Source organism: Salvelinus fontinalis, chromosome 2 (assembly GCF_029448725.1).
Source record: "Salvelinus fontinalis isolate EN_2023a chromosome 2, ASM2944872v1, whole genome shotgun sequence".
Lineage (NCBI taxonomy): Eukaryota > Metazoa > Chordata > Actinopteri > Salmoniformes > Salmonidae > Salvelinus > Salvelinus fontinalis.
Window position 1 is genome coordinate 25,863,540 of NC_074666.1, and position 24,357 is coordinate 25,887,896.

The 24,357-nt window shown below is 41.4% G+C and overlaps 1 protein-coding gene across 1 annotated transcript in view; it reads right to left on the bottom strand.

The window, feature by feature from the left end:
- The window catches only part of LOC129815288 (roundabout homolog 1-like), a 270,600-nt gene extending 247,678 nt beyond the window's left edge, over nucleotides 1–22,922 (bottom strand). The window contains exon 1 of the mRNA XM_055868963.1: nucleotides 22,613–22,922. The gene's annotated coding sequence lies outside the window, so the exon portion shown is untranslated. The remainder of the gene's footprint in view (nucleotides 1–22,612) is intronic.
- Nucleotides 22,923–24,357: the final 1,435 nt, after the last annotated feature.

Sequence of the window (24,357 nt, forward strand, 5' to 3'; positions counted from 1 at the left end):
TCAGCTGTGAACTGGTAGGCCACACAAGCTCACAGAACGGGATGACCTAGTGCTGAAGCGCATAAAAATTGTCTTCCCTCGGTTGCAACACGCCACCGCGTTCCAAACTGCCTCTGGTAGCAACGTCAGCACAAGAACTGTTCGTCGGTAGCTTCATGGAATGGGTCTCCTTGGTTTAGCAGACGCACACAAGCCTCAGATCACCATGTGCAATGCCAAGCCTCGGCTGGAGTGGTGTAAAGTTCGCAGCCATTGGACTCTGGAGCAGTGGAAACGCGTTCTCTGGAGTGATGAATCACGCTTCACCATCTGGCTGTCTGACAGACGAGTCTGGGTTAGGTGGCTGCCAGTATAACCATAACTGCCCCAATGCATAGTGACAAGTGTAAAGTTTGGTGGAGGAGGCCCCTTAGTTCCACTGAAGGGAAATCTTAATCCTACAGCATAATGACATTCTAGACGATCATGTGCTTCCAATTTTGTGGCGACAGTTTCGGCCCTTTCCTGTTTCAGAATGACAATGCCCTTCTGCCAAAGTAGAGGTCTATACCGAAACGGTGTGTCAAGATCGGTGTGGAAAAAATTGACTGGCCTGCACAGAGTCCTGACCTCAAGTCCATGAAACACCTTTGGGATGAACTGGAATGCCGACTGCGAGCCAGGCCTAATCGCCCAACATCAGTGCATGACCTCACTAATGCTCTTGTGGCTGAATGGAAGCAAGTCCCCTCAGCAATGTTCCAACATCTTGTGGAAGCCTTCCCAGAAGAGTGGAGGCTGTTATCGCACCAAAAGGCGGACCAACTCCATATTAATTCCCATGATTTTGGAATGTTCGACGAGCAGGTGCCCACACACTTTTGGTCATGTAGTTTATACAAAGCATATTTCATGCTGAAACCCTCATATTAAACACTCATAGTAAAGTTGATGGTTATTATTTAGGACAATTTTTTACAGCTTTGTTATAATTGTTTAAAAAAATAAATCTTATATAAATGATTTAATAGATTTTACATGTGATAAGGCCACACAAAGTGCCAGAGATTATTAGAGTCACCTGTGAAAACCTGAAGTACCCAAAAGGGCTACTAGATGTCTTAATATAGATTACATTAAAAAAATAAAAAATACCAAAATTCTGGTAGTTTACTGGAAAACTTAGCCTGTCTGACTCAGGCATTCCGCCAGCGGAACTCCTCCCACATTCCACTAAAAAGGCAGAGCGCGAAATTCAAAATATATTTTTTAGAAATATTTTACTTTCACACATTAACAAGTCCAATACAGCAAATGAAAGGTACACATCTTGTGAATCCAGCCAACATGTCCGATTTTTTAAATGTTTTACAGCGAAAACAGCACATATATTTATGCTAGCTCACCACCAAATACAAAAAAGGACAGACATTTTTCACAGCACAGCCAACCTAACTAACCAAGAACCAACCAAACTAACCAAGAAACAACTTCATCAGATGACAGTCTTATAACATGTTATACAATAAATCTATGTTTTGTTTGAAAAATGTGCATATTTCAGGTATGAATCAGTTTTACATTGCAGCTACCATCACAGCTACCGTCAAAAATAGCACAGAAGCAGCCAGAGTAATTATAGAGACCAACGTGGAATACCTAAATACTCATCATAAAACATTTCTGAAAAATGCATCGTGTACAGCAAATGAAAGACAAGCATCTTGTGAATCCAGCCAATATTTCAGATGTTTTAAGTGTTTTACAGCGAAAACACAATCTAGCATTATATTAGCTTACTACAATAGCCTACCACACAACCGCATTCATTCATCAAGGCACGATAGCAATAGGCACGTTAGCGTTAGCGAATAAACCAGCAAAAGATATTAATTTTCACTAACCTTCATAAACCTTCCTCAGATGACAGTCCTATAACATCAGGTTATACATACACTTATGTTTTTTTCGAAAATGTGCTTATTTAGAGCTGAAATCAGTGGTTATCCATTATGCTAACGTAGCTTCTTTTTGCCAGAATGTGCGGATATTTCTATTAGACTCTCACCTATTCTGACCAAATAGCTATTCATAAACATTACAAAAAAATACATGTTGTATAGGAAATGATAGATACACTAGTTCTTAATGCAATCGCAGTGTTAGAGTTCTAAAAATATCTTCATTACGACATAAGGCTTATGTTATAGCGAGAGAGTGGCCAAAACCTGGGCGCCAAACTACTAGTACACAGTTCGACAGATATATGAAATAGCATCACAAAATGGGTCCTACTTTTGGTGATCTTCCATCAGAATGTTGGACAAGGGGTCCTTTGTCCAGAACAGTCGTTGTTTGGATTTAGTACATCGTTTTTCCCTCTTGAATTAGCAAGCACACTGGCCAAGTGGCGCGAAGCTCTCCTTTCTGAACAAAGGCACACAACGCAACACGCCTAACGTCCCGAAAAAAAAATCAATAATCTAATAAAACTATATTGAAAAAACATAGTTTACGATGATATTGTGACATGTATCAAATAAAATCAAAGCCGGAGATAGTAGTCGCCTATAACGGCAACTTTTCAGAAGGCAATTCCAGGTCCATCTTCGCGCTTTCCAGAAAACAGGAAATGGATGACTCGTCGTGCCAAGAGGATTAATTCCACCTCAGACCAAGATAAACACTTCATTTCTTCTCTCACTTCCTCTTGACATCTAGGGGAAGGTGTATGACGTGCATGTATACTCATACGTATCATGCCCATTTATAGGCAGGCCCTTGAACTGAGCATAATTTTCAGACTTTCCACTTCCTGGTCAGAAAGTGTGTTGCCAAATGAGTTCTGTTTTACTCACAGACAAAATTCAAACGGTTTTAGAAACTAGAGAGTGTTTTCTATCCAATAGTAATAATAATATGCATATTGTACGAGCAACAATTGAGTACAAGGCCGTTTAAATTGGGCACATTTTTCCTCCAAAGTGAAAACAGCGCCCTCTGTCCTCATCAGGTTAAAACGTTTCCAATAATATACCCTCCCTTTGCAATGCTACAGCTGATACATGTTCCCTCAGAGGAAGTATGGTGTGTGTTTGTATGTGTGCACACATGCGTGTGTGCACCCAAGTCTGAGTGTGAACATGTTTGTGTGCCTCAATATATTTGTGTGTCACCTAGCAGCTTACTTTTGTCATTTTGCATGCGTTTTCAGAAACACACCCCACTGCATGTCATCTTTCTTTCTGGCACCCTCCTGCTGCCATGACACAATCTCCTGTTTGATAAATCAATTTCTCAGGCTGATTTGTAGGAAAATAATGCATGCTCACTTTCCTGCCAAACATCCCCTTCCCCCTCCTACCTCTTCCTTGGGTAGTGTGAGCCACAGTGACATGGCCAGGGTGTAGAAGAGGAGCAGCCAGTTGGTTTTACTGATCAGCCATCTGTGGAAAAAACTGCTCTCTCCTGGTTCACATTCTCTCATGGAAGGCCAGATTCCTGAGATGCCTTGGCACCCACTGGCAGATTCTCGGCACCACAGTCAATCTGCTCGCCTCCACTCACTTAACACAGTAATTGTTGCCAACACCAACAACTTACCAAAACCTTTTTGAGTGAAGGACCAAAGGAAAAGGGATGAGAAAAGTTGATTTCTATCTGACTCACATGATCACCCCACACCTTCTGCAAGAGTGCAGGCCAGACCTTTATACAATGTTTCAAGTTCGTTAGCAAGAGTGTGAGCTCAAGACAGTAGAGAGATGATTGAAAGACAACTTGTAGTTTCTTAATGATTATAACGGTCATTTCATTTTATTTTCAAAGTGGTTAAATGACTATACAATTACCGTGTCAGCCCTGAATCTAGGACAGAAAAGATTCACCCTAAATTAAAATAATGTTTCTCTGACTTCTCTGAGTGCTCTATTCTTTCAAATATTTACAATGTTTTGTACAGTGGAAAAATAGATACACCAAAAGTGATAGAAGAGAGACACTGTACAGAAAATAAAAAATATGTAATTTGGAAATAATACCAGTGGGAGAAAAACATAGCTAAACAGATAAGAGAATGTTATCTATATCTATCCTACCCTGTCTTTCTAAGGTCTTCGGAAGCCAAGTTAACAAACATATTACCGACCATTTCGAATCACACCAAACCTTCTCCGCTATGCAATCTGATTTCAGAGCTGGTCATGGGTGCACCTCAGCCACGCTCATGGTCCTAAACGACATCATAACAGCCATCGATAAGAGAGATTACTGAGCAGCCGTATTCATCGACCTGGCCAAGGCTTTCGACTCTGTCAATCACCACATTCTTATTGGCAGACTCGACAGCCTTGGTTTCTCAAACGATTGCCTCGCCTGGTTTACCAACTACTTCTCAAATAGAGTTCAGTGTGTCAAATCGGAGGGCCTGTTGTCCGGACCTCTGGCAGTCTCTATGGGGGGTGCCATAGGGTTCAATCCTTGGGCCGACTCTCTTCTCTGTATACATCAATGATGTTGCTCTTGCTGCTGGTGATTCTCTGATCCACCTCTACGCAGACGACACCATTCTGTTTACTTCTGGCCCCTCTTTGGACACTGTGTTAACTAACCTCCAGACGAGCTTCAATGCCATACAACTCTCCTTCCGTGGCCTCCAACTGCTCTTAAACGCAAGTAAAACTAAATGCATGCTATTCAACCGATCATTGCCCGCACCTGCTCGCACGTCCATCCAGCATCACTACTCTGGATGGCTCTGACTTAGAAAACGTGGACAACTACAATTGCCTAGGTGTCTGGTTAGATTGTAAACTCTCCTTCCAGACTCACATTAAGCATCTCCAATCCAAAATTAAATCTATAATCGGCTTCCTATATCGCAACAAAGCATCCTTCACTCATGCTGCCAAACATACCCTCGTAAAACTGATCATCCTACCTATCCTCGACTTCGGTGATGTCATCTATAAAATAGCCTCCAACACTCTACTCAACAAACTGGATGCAGTCTATCACAGTGCCATCCGTTTTGTCACCAAAGCCCCATACACTATCCACCATTGCAACATGTACGCTCTCGTTGGTTGGCCCTCGCTTCATACTCGTCGCCAAACCCACTGGCTACAGGTTATCTACAAGTTTCTGCTAGGTAAAGCCCTGCCTTATCTTAGCTCACTGGTCACCATAGCAGCACCCACTCGTAGCACGCGCTCCAACTGGTCACCCCCAAAGCCAATTCCTCCTTTGGTCGTCTTTCCTTCCAGTTCTCTGCTGCCAATGACTGGAACGAACTGCAAAAATCTCTGAAGCTGGAGACTCATATCTCCCTCACTAGCTTTAAGCACCAGCTGTAATGTTCCCGCATTGACTGACCTTCATGTCCTACACTGCGCTCCTCTCACCAGGCTTTCACACCATGGGAGACCGAGCTTTAAGCAGTGCATCTCCCCAACTCTGGAACTCCCTCTCCATGTCAGAACATCACTATCAGTGGTGAGCCGTCATCACTCGCGACCCGTCACCTGTTTTGAGACGCACATTTTTAGCCCCATCTTGCCTGTTTTGCATGTTATTTTGGCATTAATACGAGTCACATATCAGTTTGCAAACAATGTAAAAAAATATATATATCATTGAGTTAATAAAGCCGCATACAAAATGTTTATTTTTTGTTTTCTTGAGAAAGGCAGCTGCAAAATGCAGGTGTTTCAGCCTAGCTCAGTGCTTTCTGTGGTGGTGGGGCAAGCCAGCAGAAAATAGGAGCGTAGCGCCGTGATTGGCTCAGTGTTCTGTCACTCAGGGAGACACTACTTCACGGCTAAGTAGTAAGGGTAGACATCGGAAATTCAAGCCCTTTGGCTCCTGCCATAGAATTACATTAGTAGTACCCTTCCAAGAAGGCTCAAGGTCATTGGCCACAGATGAAAAGACGTCAAATCACATTATATGTACAGTAGCTATGATTGGACTGATCATGTCAACATCTTACTTTCAAAATTTTAGCTAGCAGTCATCATCTTGAATCAATTCAACAATCTACTGGCAAATCCTTTTTAATCCTTGTCAAATTAGGAGAAATAATGAAGAGATATTATAGATAAAACGTATCAGTGCTCATCGGCCATTGGACATAAACTTTACACAACAAGTTGGAAATCACAAATGGAACAATGAGTGATTTGGAAGGATTCAGTGACAGTGGCTAACTGCAAGTATTGCAACTGGGAAGTCGGGAATAAATGAGCTCAGACTGGGAAATACATTTTGAACGGTCATCCAACTTGGATTTGTAAATCATGCCTGTTTCTCTTTCTTCGATGACATCATTTTCCCACGAAGGACCGCCGCACCACCTTCTTGTTCAAGTGAGCACATCATAACAAGGTGAGTCCAAAAATGTCTTACATGTTGCTGCATAAATGATGTAATTTGCCATGGAGCTATATATACAGTAGCTAAGAAAGTAATACTAACTGCATGTTGTGTGTGTAGTAAACTGTTAATAGCCCATGTGCCTCACACTAAAAATTTGTTTTTTTTCACCTGTTAATTTTGCATACTGTTCTGACTTTGTGGTGCAGGTAGCCTATAAAACCTGATTTGGAGAAATGTAATTGTAATGAATACGATGGAAAACAGAGTGCTGGTTTCAAGCGCAGGGCGCAGCAGGTGTTTATTACTAAAGGACAACGGGAGGAGGCAGGTAGCTGCGTCCAGGGACAGGCAGAAAGTCCTACACAGGGACTCCAAAAAGGTAACAGTACAGGCAGGGAAAAGGCTAATAACGTATGAGGCTGAATGAACTGTTTCGCTGCCAGACAAGGCTCCACTGATAGCCAGGGGTAGCGGGTGTTGGGACTGCTGTTGGAACTCTGCTGTTGGGACAGCTTTATGTAGGCCCTAACAGTTTGTGGGCATCGTTTGTCACTGTTATAGTGCAATTAATGTATTGTTTAGTGTTGTTGTGTAGTGGCTTTGCTTGCATGCATCCCACATTTTATTTTGCCCCAACAAGATTTACAAGCCAAAACCGCCACTGATCACAATTCATACCAGGTCGCAGTTGTAAATGAGAAGTTGTTCTCAACTGGCCGACCTTGTTAAATAAAGGTGAAATAAATCAAATAAAATACACATATTGCACACTAAAGACACCTCTTCACACAGGCTTACCCAGATTCTCTGTTGTCTTAGCTTTCATCATCTGTCTAGTTCACTGTCATCGTGTTTAGTGTTCTTCATGGTTAGTCTGTCCGTATATTTAGTGTACTTTTAGTTACTTACTTATTTTAAAGGTGCAATATGCAGAAATTACTCCGCCATTTCTTAAAATTCTAATAGTTTGCCTAATTTTAGTTTATGTCAATTTACTTTGGTTGTCGTGAAAAGCCCTTACAACAAAATGTATTATTATTATTAGGAGACAGGTAAAGATTAAATGGTTCAGCATTATCCCCAGCGTCTCATTACCATAATGAGTTTACCTGCCACCACTACCACCAGAGAGCCTGAATCATGGAGGCACTGTTCCTCCACTACACAAACACACACGACAAGCATGTGTAACCGATGTGAAATGGCTAGCTAGTTAGCGGGGTGCGCGCTAATAGCGTTTCAATCGGTGACGTCACTCGCTCTGAGACCTTGAAGTAGTTGTTCCCCTTGCTCTGCAAGGGCCGCGGCTTTTGTGGAGTGATGGGTAACGATGCTTCGAGGGTGGCTGTTGTCGATGCGTACAGAGTGTCCCTGGTTCGAGCCCAGGTAGGGACGAGTAGAGGGACGGAAGCTATACTGTTACACATGCACACCACATAGGCAAATGCCTACACACATACAGGCACACAAAACAGATGTCTGCACACAGCAAGGCCTTGTCCATGCTGATATCTATCTAACATGTATATGTCTTACAATATCTCACGAGGTTTACATGCAGAATCCCACATCAGGTTTCAAATACTGTATATAATGGGATTTCTTGCTCTTTTATTAATGTACTGTATACTCATGCATCAATACTGGTTTAGGTGTTCAACATCCAGTTGCAGATTGAGTAAAACAGGGATGTGGATTATCCATTCCTCCTACAAGTCATGTGACAGGGGGAAGCATCCCCTCTTACTCCCTAACAGATTGCCAATATCAGAGAGCAGGAACCCTCACTACACCACAGCAGACAGATCACATGTAGGCACTGGGGCGTGAAGCATGGAGGAGAATCAGCTTTTTCACTTCAGTGCCTTCACTGTTCCCCCTCTCTCACCCTGGCTTGGTCCAAAACCACAGCAGAGACCGATACATCTCAGCCCTTTAATATGGTAGAATGATCAGCAATCATAAGGTCAGGGGCCAGGAAATATCAAGGATTTAGTTTCAACAAAACCATATGAGCTTTAGGAGATACATGGATGATACATGGATGTGTACCCAGCAGAAAACATATCAGAACATTTAAAGACCTATATCAGTAGATATTGAACAGAATGGCACCGGAGGGGATGCCGTTTTACGGGCTCCTAACCAATTGTGCTATTTTGATTGTTTTTTCGCATTGTTTGTAACTTATTTTGTATATAATGTTGACGCTACCGTCTCTTATGACCGAAAAGAGCTTCTGGATATCAGAACAGCGAATACTCACCTCGAACTGGATGAAGATTTTTTCTTGAATGAGTCGGATGCAAAGGATATAACGTTACTCCCAGACAAGGCCCAAATCCTTCTCATTAGCATGAAGAAAATAAGGAAATACAGGGGGCGGAGATCAGGGTGTCTTGTGAGAATTAACCGGTGAGTGGGTAACACGCCTCTACCATCCGTTCTATTAGCCAACGTGCAATCACTGGAGAATAAACTGGGTGAGGTCCGTTTGATACTACCCTACCAATGGGACATTAAAAACTGTAATATCTTATGTTTAACCGAGCAGTGGCTGAACGATGACATGGATAATAAGGAGAGGGGGATACCTAGTCGGTTGTACAACTGAATGCATTCAACTGAAATGTGTCTTCCGCATTTAACTCAATTCTTCTGAATCAAAGAGTTGCTGGTGGCTACCATAATTGACATGCACATCTTCGGCGCCCGGGGAACAGTGTTCAGGGGCAGAATGACAGATTTTTACCTTGTCAGCTCAGGGATTCAATCCAGCAACCTTTCGGTTACTGGCCCAATGCTCTAACCACTAGGCTACCTGCTTATACAGTTGGCTGGGTTTTCCGTGTATTGGCAGGACAGAACAGCTACGTCTGGTAAGACGAGGGGTGGTGTTGTGTGTCTATTTTTCAATAACAGCTGGTGCGCAATGTCTAATATTAAGGTAGTCTCGGGGTACTGCTCGCCTGACGTAGAGTACCTCATGATAACATGTAGACCACACTATCTACCAAGAAAGTTTTCATCTATAGTTTTCGTAGCCGTCTATTTACCATCACAAGCTGATGCTGGCACTAAGACCGCACTCAACAAGCTGTATAAGGACATATGCAAACATGAAAATGCTCATCCAGAAGCGGTGCTCCTAGTGGCCGGAGACTTTAATGCAGGAAAACGTAAATCTGCTTTACCTCATTTATAGCAGCATGTCACATGTGCAACCAGACTAAAATATACTCTAGACAACCTTTACTCCACACACAGAGATGCGTACAAAGCTCTCCCTCGCCCTCCATTTTGAAAATATGACCATAATTATATCCTTCTGGTTCCTGCTTACAAGCAAAAACGAAAGCAGGAAGTACCTGTGACTCATTCAATATGGAAGTGGTCAGATGACACGGATGCTACTGTTAGGGTTTGTTCTTTGGTCCTTGTAAATCATTGGATCATTGGTGAAATTAGCATTATGACAATATCTTTAATTAAATCATTCAAAAACATTTATTAATGCAATTGCAGACAGAAGTTGACAATCAGGAACATAGCACACTTGTTTCCAAGTAAGTTCTGCATCAAAGAAAAGGTCCCATGTTATTTTATCTAACCCGAAATCCAGCCCTCGTGATGTTACTACCTATGTCATCATCTTTTACTCATGAGACCAAAACCATACCTACAAAGCTATATAAACAAGGCTTTTAGTGTGTTATCTAAAAGCTTAGCAGTAAATGTCCAAGTTGATTTATAGTGGAATGTCTGAGTAGTCTTATCTCCTACACTCCCCTGCAGAGTTCTGTCTCAGTCACACATTTCTCAGAGGGGTCTCTTTATAAGAGAGAGAGAGAGAGAGAGAACTAGAAAACAACTGTGGAACAATATTGAAACCTCATAATGTATATGTATTGTCAATCTGTAGTCTACAGATGTAGTCTATAAATGTAAAGAGGGAGGGGTCGTATAACCCCTCCCTTTCTATTAAAACAACATAAGCGTAATCAATTATTCAAATAATAATTTGGTACAGCCCCAATCATGACCCCTAGGTGAACTTCTAACACTACGCTACAGGACTGTTTTCCTTGCACAGACTGGAAAATGTTCCAGGATTCATCCAATGGCATTGAGGAGTATACCACCGCTGTCACCAGCTTCATCAATAAGTCGATCGACGACATCGTCCCCACAGTGACCGTACGTACATATCCCAACCAGAAGCCATGGATTACAGGCAACACCCGCACATACCCTCAGATGAACCAACAGACAGGCAAAGCATCAATACAGGACTAAGATTAAATCCTACTACACTATTACTGACTACAAAGGGAAATCCAGCCACGAACTGACCAGGCGGGCTAAATGCTTTTTATGCTCGCGTCGAGGCAAGCAACACTGAAGCATGCATGAGATCACCAGCTGTTCCGGACATCTGTGTGATCACGCACTCGATAGACAATGTGAGCAAGACCTTTAAAAAGGCCAACATTCACAAGACCGCGAAGCCAGATGGATTACCAGGACGTGTACTCAGAGCATGAGCGGAACAACTGGCAAGTGTCTTCCCTGTTGGTTAAGAGCTTGGAAGTAAGCGTTTCACGGTATTCGGCGCATGTGACAAATAAAATTTGATTGATTTGATTTTGGCCGCAGGCAAAGGTGCTCTACCACCACCAAACCAGTGACCAGCCTAAAATATGCAATTTACAACTGACACCCACACAAACCTAATGGCACGGTGTAATGGGTGCGTGTTGGTGGAAGGGAAGACAGGCGCAGGAGAATCGAACTTGGTATAAACGGAGTTGTTTATCCTTTCAGTGATACCCATCCCGGAAACGGGAGCATCCTCATCAAAAAAGCTGACTAGCATAGCCTAGACAGGGATATCATATAATATAATTTTCATGAAATCACAAGTCCAATACAGCAAATGAAAGATAAACATCTTGTGAATCCAGCCATCATTTCCGATTTTTAAAATGTTTTACAGCGAAAACACAAGATGTATTTATATTAGCTAACCACAATAGCCAAACACTCAACCGCATATTTTCACCATGTTTCCACCGCATAGGTAGCTTTCACAAAACCCACAAAATAGAGATAAAATTAGTCACTAACCAAGAAACAACTTCATCAGACGACAGTCTTATAACATGTTATACAATACATTTATGTTTTGTTCGAAAAATGTACATATTTGAGGTATAAATCATAATTTTACATTGCAGCTACCATCACAAATAGCACCGAAACAGCCAGAATAATTACAGAGAGCAACGTGAAATACATAAATACTCATCATAAAACATTTATGAAAAATACATGGTGTACAGCAAATGAAAGATAAACATCTTGTGAATCCAGCCAATATTTCCGATTTTTTAAGTGTTATACAGCGAAAACACAATATAGAATTATATTAGCTTACCACAATAGCCAAACACACAAATGCATTTATTCACCGCAAAAGGTAGCTATCGCAAAAACCAGCAAAAGATATAAAATTAATCACTAACCTTGAACAACTTCATCAGATGACAGTCTTATAACATCAGGTTATACAATACACTTATGTTTTGTTCGAAAATGTGCATATTTAGAGCTGCAAACCGTGGTTATACATTGTGAATATGTAGCAACATTTCCCCAGAATGTCCGGAGCTATTTTGGACACTCACCTAATCTGACCAAAGAACTCATCATAAACTTTACATAAAAATACTTGTTGTATGGCAAATGAAAGACACACTGGTTCTTAATGCAACCGCCGTGTTAGATTTTTTAAAATAACTTTACCATAACATACAGCTTGCGTTATTACGAGACAGCACTCACCAAAACGGCGAAGAATAGGACTCAACAATTTACACAGACATACGAAATAACATCATAAATTGTTCTTACTTTCAGAATCTTGTACAAGGAGTCCTTGGTCCAGAATAAATCGTTGTTTGGTTTTAGAATGTCCTTTTCTTCTGTCGAATTCACGCCACAATGCTAGCCAAGGTTGATAACGTTCCCACCCTCTCTTGACACAAAGAATGGAAAACTCCAAAAGTCCCAATAAACGTTGAATAAACTGATAAAACTCAGTTGAAAAAACCTACTTTACGATGTTATTATCACATGTATCAAATAAAATCAGAGCCGGAGATATTCGCCATGTAAACCGAAAGCTTTTCAGAAGCTAATGTCGAGCTCCGCCTCGCGCCTTGGTAGACAAAGGAAATTCCTGACCTGCCACTCCAAAAGCTCTCATTCGACCTCAGATCAAGCTAAACACCCCATTCCACCTTCCACTGCCTGTTGACATCTAGTGGAAGGCGTATGAAGTGCATGCATATCGATAAATATAAGGCAATTGAATAGGCAGGCCCTGAAACAGAGCCCCATTTTCAGAATTTTCACTTCCTGTCTGGAAGTTTGCTGCCAAATGAGTTCTGTTTTACTCACAGATATAATTCAAACAGTTTTAGAAACATGAGAGTGTTTTCTATCCAATAGTAATAATAATATGCATATTGTATGATCTAGAATAGAGTACGAGGCCGAACTTCTTATGGCTGCAGCCCGACGTCGGTACACTTATGACAACAGCCAGCTCAAGTGGAGGGCGCGAAATTCAAAATATATATTCTTTAAATATTTAACTTTCACACATTAACAAGTCCAATACAGCATGTGAAAGGTATAATTCTTGTGAATCCATCCAACATGTCCGATTTTTAAAATGTTTTACAGGGAAGACAAGATATGTAAATCTATTAGCTAACCACGTTAGCAAAAGACACCACTTTTTTTACTCCAACAGTTTTTCACTCCATCAGTAGCTAACACAAATTCGACCAAATAAAGATATAAATAGCCACTAACCAAGAAACAGCTTCATCAGATGACAGAATGATAACATATTTATTGTATAGCATATGTTTTGTTAGAAAAATGTGCATATTTCAGGTAAAAATCATAGTTTACATTGCAGCTACAGTCAGAAATTGCACCGAAAGCAGACAGAAAAATTACAAACACCAACGCCAAATAACGAAATACTCATCATAAAACATTTCGGAAAAATACATAGTGTACAGCAATTGAAAGACAGGCATCTTGTGATTCCAGACAATATTTCCGATTTATCAAGTGTTTTACAGCGAAAACACAATATAGCGTTATATTAGCTTAGCACAATAGCCAGAAACACTTGGGCGCCGGCGACTACGACAGATATATGAAATAACATCATAAATTGGGTCTTACTTTTGCTGATCTTTCATCAGAATGTTGGACAAGGTGTCCTTTGTCCAGAACAGTCGTTGTTTGGATTCAGAACGGACACTTTCCCTCTTCATTTAGCACGCGCGCTAGCCGGGTGGCACGGATCTCTCCATGTCAACAAACGGAAGAGAACGGAACACGGCAAAACTCCCGAAAAAAATTCAATAATCTGATTAAACTATATTGAAAAATCATACTTTACGATGATATGGTCACATGTATCAAATAAAATCAAAGCCGGAGATATTGGTCGTCCATAACGGCAGCTAAACAGAAGGCAATCCCACTGTCCAGCGCGCGCTCCTCAGAGTACCGGAAATGAGGGACACGTCATACAAAGAGCCTGTATTCAACGTCAGACCAAGATAAACACGAAATTTCTTCTCTCTCAGCCTCTTGACACCCAGGGGAAGGTCTATGAAGTGAACGTAGACTCTTACGTATAGGCAGGAAGAAAAGCAGAGCATCGATTTCAGACTTTCCACTTCCGGGTCAGGAAATGTGCTGCAGAATGAGTTCTGTTTCACTCAGAGAAATAATTCAAACGGTTTTAGAAATTAGAGAGTGTTTTCTATCCAATAGTAATAATAATATGCATATTGTACGAGCAAGAATTGAGTACGAGGCCGTTTGAAATGGGCACATTTTATCTGGCTACTCAATACTGCCCCTTGCAGCCCAAACAGGTTAAATTGGGCACGATTTTTTCCAAAGTGAAAATAGCTTCCCCCTATTGACAAGAAGTTTCAGTGCTTCACAAAACTCCAAAACCAAAATTACAAAATAATAAAAAGCGGGTACAAAACCCGTCGCGCACCAACACATAATACACAAACATACAATCGAACAATCTCCGACAAGGACATGAGGGGAAACAGAAGGTTAAAAACACAACATGTAATTGATGGGATTGGAACCAGGTGTGAAGGAACACAAGACAAAACCAATGGAAAATGAAAAATGGATCAGTGATGGCTAGAAGGTCGGTGACGTCTACCGCCGAGCACCGCCCGAACAAGGAGAAGGACCGACTTCAGCGGAAGTCGTGACACACGGAGCTGTACTGTATATCATGAATAGCTATTGCATGCAGGCTATTGAAGGGGTTAGGTATAGACCCCATACCTTTTAATGGGTTAATAACTTGTGTGTGTGTGTGTGTGTGTGTGTGTGTGTGTGTGTGTGTGTGTGTGTGTGTGTGTGTGTGTGTGTGTGTGTGTGTGTGTGTGTGTGTGTGTGTGTGTGTGTGTGTGTGTGTGTGTGTGTGTGTGTGTGTGTGTGTGTGTGTGTGTGTGTGTGTGTGTGTGTGTGAAATCTGTTTTGAGTGTTGTGCCCTGCAGATGCCTTTAGAGGGGCAGAACCGCCTAAGTTCACACTCTTCCTGTTTGCGTCCCACCGTGGCTGGCTGAGGTTCTGAGACGACGACTGGTTTTCTGAGAATACAAAGCCACCGCAGGCCTGATGGAATTCACAACTGTCAGAAGATGCTTTCACCTGCTGTGAAATGTCACCCTGTATCTGTGGTGAAGTGTCAGGTTTCGGTCGAGCATCCTTTTGAGCTATATAAGTTGCAGGATGTCTTAGACCCCTTGCAGAACCCCTTGCAGAACCTGGGGAGAGCTATCATATACTGTACTCTGTACCAACTTCTGCCTACAATTGTATTACTAAAGGATCATTTTTAATACTTAAACAAAGAGTCTGTGTTTCCTTTCTACTACCAATATATAAGTTTGATAATTATATAGACCTGACCAACTGTTGAAGAAATTGACCAACACTATCATTGACGGAAGATGGTACTGTAACTCTGTTCCTCAACCAGGTCAGCTAGGACAATGACATTTCCTCCACATGCATCTCACGCATCTCAGAGACATACATTGGTGTGTGATGACTGATCAGCAGGTGCCAGGGAGCTGAAGGAGAGTGTAAGTACAGGAAGTGTCTGCCACTGGCTATTTCCTCTTGAAGATTTGGAGACCAAATCAGTGGGCCCAGCAGGAAGTCTCCTGGGACACTGAAGAGTACTATTGAATCGCACCCTCAGAGCAGAGAAGGAGGACACACACACACATGTTTGTTTTACTATCCTTGTGGGGACTAAACAATTGATTCCCATTCAACATCCTATTTTCCCTAACCCCTAACCTTAACCCCAAATCACTAACCCTAGCCCTAATTGTAACCCTAAACCCTAAACCTAACCCTAAAGTAAAAGATTTCCTTGTGGGGACCGGCGAAATGTCCCAGAATTTTCCTTGTTTTACTGTCCTTGTGAGGGCATCTGGCCCACACAAGGAGAGTAAAACCAAAAACACACACACACGGTAGTAGTGAGGGAAATGCACACACAGCAAGAACAGACATCAAATCAACTCTTCCCATGAATAACTACCCACCCAGATGTAATGATAGTGGCCTGGGGTGTTGTGTGCGTGCCTGTTCTTGAACGTTCCACTGAAAGGTCCCTGAGGGAGGATATCCTTCACAGGAGGTCACACAGTTGACAAGGGCCGTAAGGAGCATGGCCTCTATCACTAATCTGACTGTGTAAAGCTGGTGTGAAACCTCCCTAGAGCAGAGAGACTGACCTGGGATGAAAGTCCACTCTGACCTTGTGTGGCCCTTTGCCGTCCCTAAGGGGAAGATAGATGAAGCTTAGGACATATGGCTGAATCTGGAAACTCAAAGTGGGATGAATCGATCTCTACCTGCGGCAGACCTCATCATAAGTATGAAGAGTAGACTTTAGATATACCTGTGTTCCACTGAATATCCAGACTCTAATCGCAGACTGTGGCCTTTTCTGATTTGGACAAAAGTTTGTCCTCCACCCTTTCTCCTCTGTCCTCCATGACCTGGAAATCGATAAGTGGTCGAGTGGTCGAGGAGATGTCAATTCGTTAGGTGAACGGAACAGTGCTCACCCTTCTTCGACAGCCACCTTTCATCAAGGAAAGTAATGTGTATCCTACCTGAGTCTTTTTTGGAAGAGTTCTAAAATCTGCCACACCCCTTTTGAAATCAGCTTTTGTATTGTCAGAGGAGAAAAGCATGCACACATTTAAAAACAATATGCTACTTATCGTTTTATCTATAAAATGTCTTGCACAACTAACTTAATTTGTTTTTATCAGTTTAAACATTTATTTGGGGATTCACCACTGTAAACGTAATTTGCTTAATGATGGGCGAGTGGAGAAGGAGAGTCTAATTTCATGCAAGTGCATTTTCGTCCACGTTGCCTCTCCTTGATCACCTTTGACCTTTTTCAAAAGGAGGTGAGAGAGGACGGAGAAGAGAGGACGCAGGAGTTGAGCAAATCCAATGGAGAAAAGGCCATTGTCAGAGAGGAATGGGCCTGTCTGTGGGGAGACAGACAGGGAGATGGATGCAGTCGCGCTCTACAGCCAGTCAGCCATTCTTATGACACTGCATTAAAGGGGCTAATAGAGCGAGACAGGAAGTATTAAAACTATCAGCGAGGTAGAGGGATACTGGGGACCTGTCAGCTAGTATGATGGGCAGTCATAAGGCTGAGTAGGGTAGGCTTAGTGAAAAGGTCTGTCGTCAGGGGTTACAGATGATGATCTGTCTGACTGGACTGCAGGCTGCTGACCTCTTAGCTGATTCTGTTATGTCTGTGGATAGATGCTGGAACACAACATAACACAACACATCAACACACCAACACAGCATGTTAGTAACACACACAGGTTTTAACACAGTTCTCACTCATCAGCTATACACATCTCCATCTCAATTGAACAAAAACTAATGAATAACCATCTATTAATGATTCCTGGTATGACTAAGGACATATGTACAGTTGAAGTCGGAAGTTTACATACACTTAGGTTGGAGTCACTTGTTTTTCAACCACTCCACAAATTTCTTGTTAACAAACTATAGTTTTGGCAAGTCGCTTAGGAAATCTACTTTGTGCATGACACGGGTCATTTTTCCAACAATTGTTAACAGACAGATTATTTCACTTATAATTCACTGTCTCACAATTCCAGTGGGTTAGAAGTTTACATACACTCAGTTGACTGTGCCTTTAAACAGCTTGGAAAATTCCAGAATATGATGTCATGGCTTTAGAAGCTTCTGATAGGCTAATTGACATAATTTGACTCAATTGGAGGCGAACCTGTGGATGTATTTCAAGGTCTACCTTCAAACTCAGTGCCTCTTTGCTTGACATCATGGGAAAATCTAAAGAAATCAGCCAAGACCTCAGAAAAAAAATTGTAGACCTCCACAAGTCTGGTTCATCCTTGGGAGCAATTTCCAAATGCCTGAAGGTACCACGTTCATTTGTACAAACAATAGTACACAAGTATAAACACCATGGGACGACGCAGCCATCATACCGCTCAGGAAGGAGATGTGTTCTGTCTCCTAGAGATGAACGTACTTTGGTGCAAAAAGTGCAAATCAATCCCAGAACAACAGCAAAGTACCTTGTGAAGATGCTGGAGGAAACAGGTACAAAAGTATCTATATCCAATAAAAACAAAGTATAAATATTTTTATAAAAGGATCTATATCCACAGTAAAACGAGTCCTATATTGGCATAACCTGAAAGGCCGCTCAGCAAGGAAGAAGTCACTGCTCCAAAACCGCCATAAAAAAAGCCAGACTACGGTTTGCAACTGCACATGGAGACAAAGATTGTACTTTTTGGAGAAATGTCCTCTGGTCTGATGAAACAAAAATAGAACTGTTTGACCATAATGACCATCGTTATGTTTGGAGGGAAAAGGGGGAGGCTTGCAAGCCGAAGAACACCATCCCAACCATGAAGCACAGGGGTGGCAGCATCATCTTGTGGGGGTGCTTTGCTGCAGGAGGGACTAATGCACTTCAAAATATAGATGCCATCATGAGGGAGGAAAATTATGTAGATATTTTGAAGCAACATCTCAAGACATCAGTCAAGAAGTTAAAGCTTAGTTGCAAATGGGTCTTCCAAATGGGCAATGACCCCAAGCATTCTTCCAAAGTTGTGGCAAAATGGCTTAAGGACAACAAAGTCAAGGTTTTGGAGTGGTCATCACAAAGCCCTTACCTCAATCCTATAGAAAATGTGTGGGCAGAACTGAAAAAGCGTGTGCGAGCAAGGAGGCCAACAAACATGATCCAGTTACACCAGCTTTGTCAGGAGGAATGGACCAAAATTCACCAAACTTATTGTGGGAAGCTTGTGGAAGGTTACCCGAAACGTTTGACCCTAGTTAAACATTTTAAAGGCAATGAATGCTACCAAATAATAATTGAGTGTATGTAAACTTCTGACCCACTGGGAACGTGATGAAAGAAATAAAAGCTTAAATAAATCATTCTCTCTACTATTATTCTGACATTTCATATTCTTAAAATAAAGTGGTGATCCTAACTGACCTAAGACAGGGAATTTTTACTAGGATTAAATGTTGGGAATCGTGAGTTGAAATGTATTTGGCTAAGGTGTATGTAAACATTTTTTTAAATAATAATAATAATTGGACACATTGCCTGAGATTCTGTTTTCTATTTGTCAGCGCAGCCAATGCCAGCGGTGAAGAGTGTCTCTCTGCTGTGAAATGAAAGGAGGGGAAGGTTTGGAGAAACAACCGCTTAAATGGAAATTCAATAAAAAGGCACTCAATCAACAAACGGAAAAATAAAATGTGCAGCTGTCGTTATTCCACATTAAAGGGAGAACAACTTGCCAAGTAGCCCCACATTACAACAATGGCCTGGACAATGATAAGGTGGCATCTTGGCAATGGAGGTGCGCTGATATCGATTCCCCCTGGGCGACCCGGGAGCAGAAGCCATGAATTATAACTCACTTCTTATGGCAATTGAGGAGGACAAAGTCCATACATTGGATATGGGTCATTACCCAAAACATCCATCGCCTAGAACATGTGTCCAGTAAATAGAGTCTATTGATTGAAAGGCCAGAAAGATTGATAATTAAAATTGTCCCAAACCATCGTTCATTCCCTTTCTCTCTTTTTGTCTCTCTTCTTTACTATCTTTGTGTTGTTTCTCTCTCTGTGTCATCATCCTTCATTCTTTCACCCTGTGTACCTGTCTTATTGTTGGCCCTACTTCAAACATCTTTCCTTTTTTCTTTATCTTTGTCTCGCTCTATTTTACTTCCTTTCTTTCCTCTTCTTTGTCTTCTTCCCTTTAAACAAAGTGCAGACAATCATCAGCACATACAGAGAGACAATCATAGAAACAGTCTGAGTCTGTGTCAGCTCTTCTTTAATTACAGAAGACAGTCCCCCACCGAGAACCATTTGCACACATTTGTCTTGATACTGAATATTGACGTCTGACGAGCTCTCAGCCTCACAAAGGCGTGTTTTCCAAGGCAAACTCACTTTGCCCCCACAGTGAAGCATAAAAATGCCTTCCAAAATAACTACTCATGAATATTAATCTATCTCGTCTTTTCCAAGGCTGAGATACTGCATTACCAGACTGAATAAGCAAGCAGCCTCTCCGCCTCTCCACACCTTTATAATGTGAAAGACATTTTGCTTCTGAAAAGTGAGAAATGCAATAATGGTGGAGTGACGTGGCGTAGCAACAGTCCCTTAGAGAGAAAGAGATGGGAGACACAGAGAAGACACATCTCTCCAGGGAAATATAGACGCTCTGCTTGGAATACGCTGGAGGGATCAGGAGAGAAACACACACACTCAGAAATATACACACTTTGCCTCTCCCAGTCTTGAATTACAAATACATTACACCAACACAAAATAGTGTAAAAATATGAATCTGGAAAATAAGTGCACATTACTCTCAGTATTACTTTTTCTTTCATAGTTTTACCGTTTTTAGTTTCTCTGTCTGTCAGTCTGTCAATCGTCAGACTGTCTGTCTGTCATTTCTCAACCTCCCTATCCTTGATTTTGGGCTTTTGTATATCAGTTCAACTGATAGGCCAGTGGCTGTCCATCTCTGAGACAGACAGGAAAAACCAACATTTATCCTTTGCAGTGAAATGAGCATGAGGGGAAAACCCCTCCCAGACATGTCAGTCAGTCAATAGTGGAATGAAATGACCAGTCCCTGCCCTAGTCAACTCCCTTTCTGTAATCATTACCCAGCTATAAACACATTGTATTATGTCTCCATCAATAATGCATAAGGATATTTTATTGAAATGCAATGCAGTTCCACATTCACATGACTGGACATGCCCTGTGTAAGTCTGTGATTTGGATGAGTGATGTCGGCCATGACAGGCAACAGGAGGAGGTAGAAGGGTAACAGTCAACACAAGTACTTCCCTCTTCCTCCCCTGGAGTTTCCCATGATACAGCACATTTAATAATGAAAAGACTAGTCTCTCAAAGAAATAGAAAATTAAAGTATAAACTGTATGACTGACTTTATTAATGGCTGAAAGCTGGTATCATAGTGGGGAATGTGTAATAGGAAGTGGGCATACTATGCTTTATTGGTAGAGGAAATCAAATAAAGGCCTATACCCAAAGGAGGAACAAAGAGGTGATATGTTTTGAGTAAGTTAATTCCATTTGCTTCATTTGATTGAATAAAACTGACAGAGTGAATAACCAGACAAATACCAATTTGTTTGTTTGTTTGTGTGTGTGTGTGTGTGTGTGTGTGTGTGTGTGTGTGTGTGTGTGTGTGTGTGTGTGTGTGTGTGTGTGTGTGTGTGTGTGTGTGTGTGTGTGTGTGTGTGTGTGTGTGTGTGTGTGTGTGTGTGTGTGTGTGTTCCATGTGAGGGGTAAGGGCAGGCCCTCAAACGGATAATACAATTCAACTCCCCAAGATAAAGGGACAAGCATGCAATGTTAATGAAGAAGGAGGAGAAGTTCAAGAGACATTAGCATTAGCTTGTAGGCTACACTTCACTGATATTGTAGCAATAATGTCCATGCTATTTTGTGCAAAGGGTGACAATAAATTGACCCACCGGAATAAAAGACAAAGAGATTATGACAATCCTTAGAATACAATTTTAACTACTACTACTATTCTCTGCATCACCCGTGATGCCACCACCACCCAGTCTAAAAATTGCCATTCTAACTTTCAGCACCACAATGAATGGACAGCTCTTGTCGTAATGTGCTACATCTGCGGAACAACTTTCTATCGCTAACGTATGCAGTCCTCCAGTGTGCAATTTAGAACACAAGAGAAACTACAGACTGGCATAGTTTCAATTCTATTATATTCAAAAATTGGTTCAGGCCCTAACGTGGCTTCATTTACCCATGACCATAGGTGAGAATCTATGGGTGGGAACTGGGCTAATTAGTGTTTAATATAATATCTTAAAAATAAAATAAAATGATAATGACTGTTCTCCAGAGGTCTATCAACACTGTCCTCCCGTGGGGATTACCTAACAAATGCAGGGTATAGATTACACATCCATGCAACGTAAATAACTCATTAATAAACTCCCATAAAAAATGTCTATGTAACGTAAACGAGTAAAAATAGACAACGAAAATACGATCGGCTTTCATCAAGCATCTTGTTTCATTAGAAGAACTGGAAGTGTAACCTATAGGCGCAAAATGAGTGCGTCATCAATATTTTTAAATCCAAACGACTAATGTAGCCTAGATTCACACATTTAGGCTACCGTTAAACCCCCCCATCTTTAACACACACTCTCTCTCACACACACACACACACACACACACACACACACACACACACACACACACACACACACACACACACACACACACACACACACACACACACACACACACACACTACTCAGATTAAAGTTAATCAACAGGTTGAGTAATTTTCTTTCACAATTCATAGGCTTATAAATGTGTCTTCACTACTACACCACGAAGGATGTAGTAGTGACGAAGGAGATTTGAACTTTTCAGACCGCGCCATATCACGTTGTCACAATTAACCTCTGGTGCTTGTGCAAGTTGGTTGAATAACTCAATAACTCACCTTCTTTTTGGGTCGTTCTTCGGCTGTTTAGTTGTTCACTGTTTGTTTGATCTACAACTGGTCCATACTTTTGTAAAACGTTTGCAAATGTCCCCTTTGCCGGTTAAATGCCCCTGCGTTGGCACCGAAACGACAGGTAATGGTGAAAGGAAGAGAAATCGCGTTCAGATGTGAGATAAATCAAAGAGAAGGCGGCCAAACCCGAGAGGGTCCCCTGGAGTAAATGCCTAAACCCGCTCTACCTGTGAATATAGAGCCGCTATCAAATGGACTATACGCGTGCTATCAGAGGCAGCGCATAAAAATCACTGCACGCACCTTTCCTGCAGCGACCTGCCGATTTCCTCAGGGTCCTAAGGCTACGTTAAGGTAATTTTCTTTGACTATCTTACTTGAGTGACACACAGCTATAATACTGCGAATATTGAATGACATATTATTACACTGCATGGCTGGGCATATTTCTGCTATATATATCATGATAATAATTATCTCTCCTCCTTTTCAATAACGAGTTATGATTTCATGGGTCAGATTGTTCATTGAAATTAATACCTGACTCCCTGCTCCATTTTGGACAATATGCTTACTCACCTATTTGTAAAATTGTAACATTTTTCTCTTAAAAGGTCCAGTAATTGTTTCTTAAAATCTATTTCCATGTCAACCTGGGCATTCCTGTATAAACTAGTATCTTTGAAGGCTGAGTTTTTGATCCGATGAGGGTGTATACAGGAATGCCATAATTTAGTTCTAAATGACACATAATCATAAGATGATTTATGCCTGTCAATATTGAATGTGATGTGATGTAACTTATCACATGAAATCATAACCACACCAAATTAATTTAATATGTTATTATTGTAGCCTTATGATTATTATTATTAGGATTATTTGAAGGGTGAATTTGATAGTAAAATAGGTAGACAATGAAGTAGAAAGTGCTGAATGTGTTGGGGGGAGTAAAAACAATTGAAGCATTAACACTAGATAACAACAACAGGAAATAGTGGTTATAGTGGTGATCCGTTTACTTTTCAGTTTAGTCCTGAACAGTAAAAATTCAAAAGAGTTTATCATCACTTGTTTCCTTGCTCAAAGTGAAAATTCAGAATTAACATCAAATCCAAGTATGAAGAAAGGAGAGAAAAATAAAGAGAGAGAATTGAGAGAGATAGACAATGAGGGAAAACATTGAGGAAGAGAAAGAGAGAGAATTGAGAGAGATAGACTATGAGAGAAAACATTGAGGAAGAGAAAGAATGAGAGAGAGACTTTTAAAAAGGTAAGAGGGACATTGAGTCCTCCCTCATTCTCGATCCATCAAATTCATTTTATCTACACTGGTTCATTTCAAACTCATTTCATTCTCTCAGTGGGAGGGAAAGACTGGAGAGAGACATGGAGGATAAAGTAGAGTTCTTCTGAAGTTGAAGAATATGACAGAATTCTAAGTAGCTAACTTTCTTTTTCTCGCCTGTGGTGATTCAGCATGATCACCACATGCTAATCACAGCGTGGGCAATATATACTGCTGCAAATACAGCCATTATTCTGAAGATCCAGGCCCTATACTTACACAACAACCCCATCCAAGTCCCTGTCGGCTGCCACCACCTAGTGAACAGACCACAGACATCTTGCCTGACAGAGGAGACAATTCAATCTGTAATCACTGAAGCCTGGGGAGATTCAGGCATCTAGCTCTGCATCAGTCACACAACCAATGAGTCCCAGTGGAG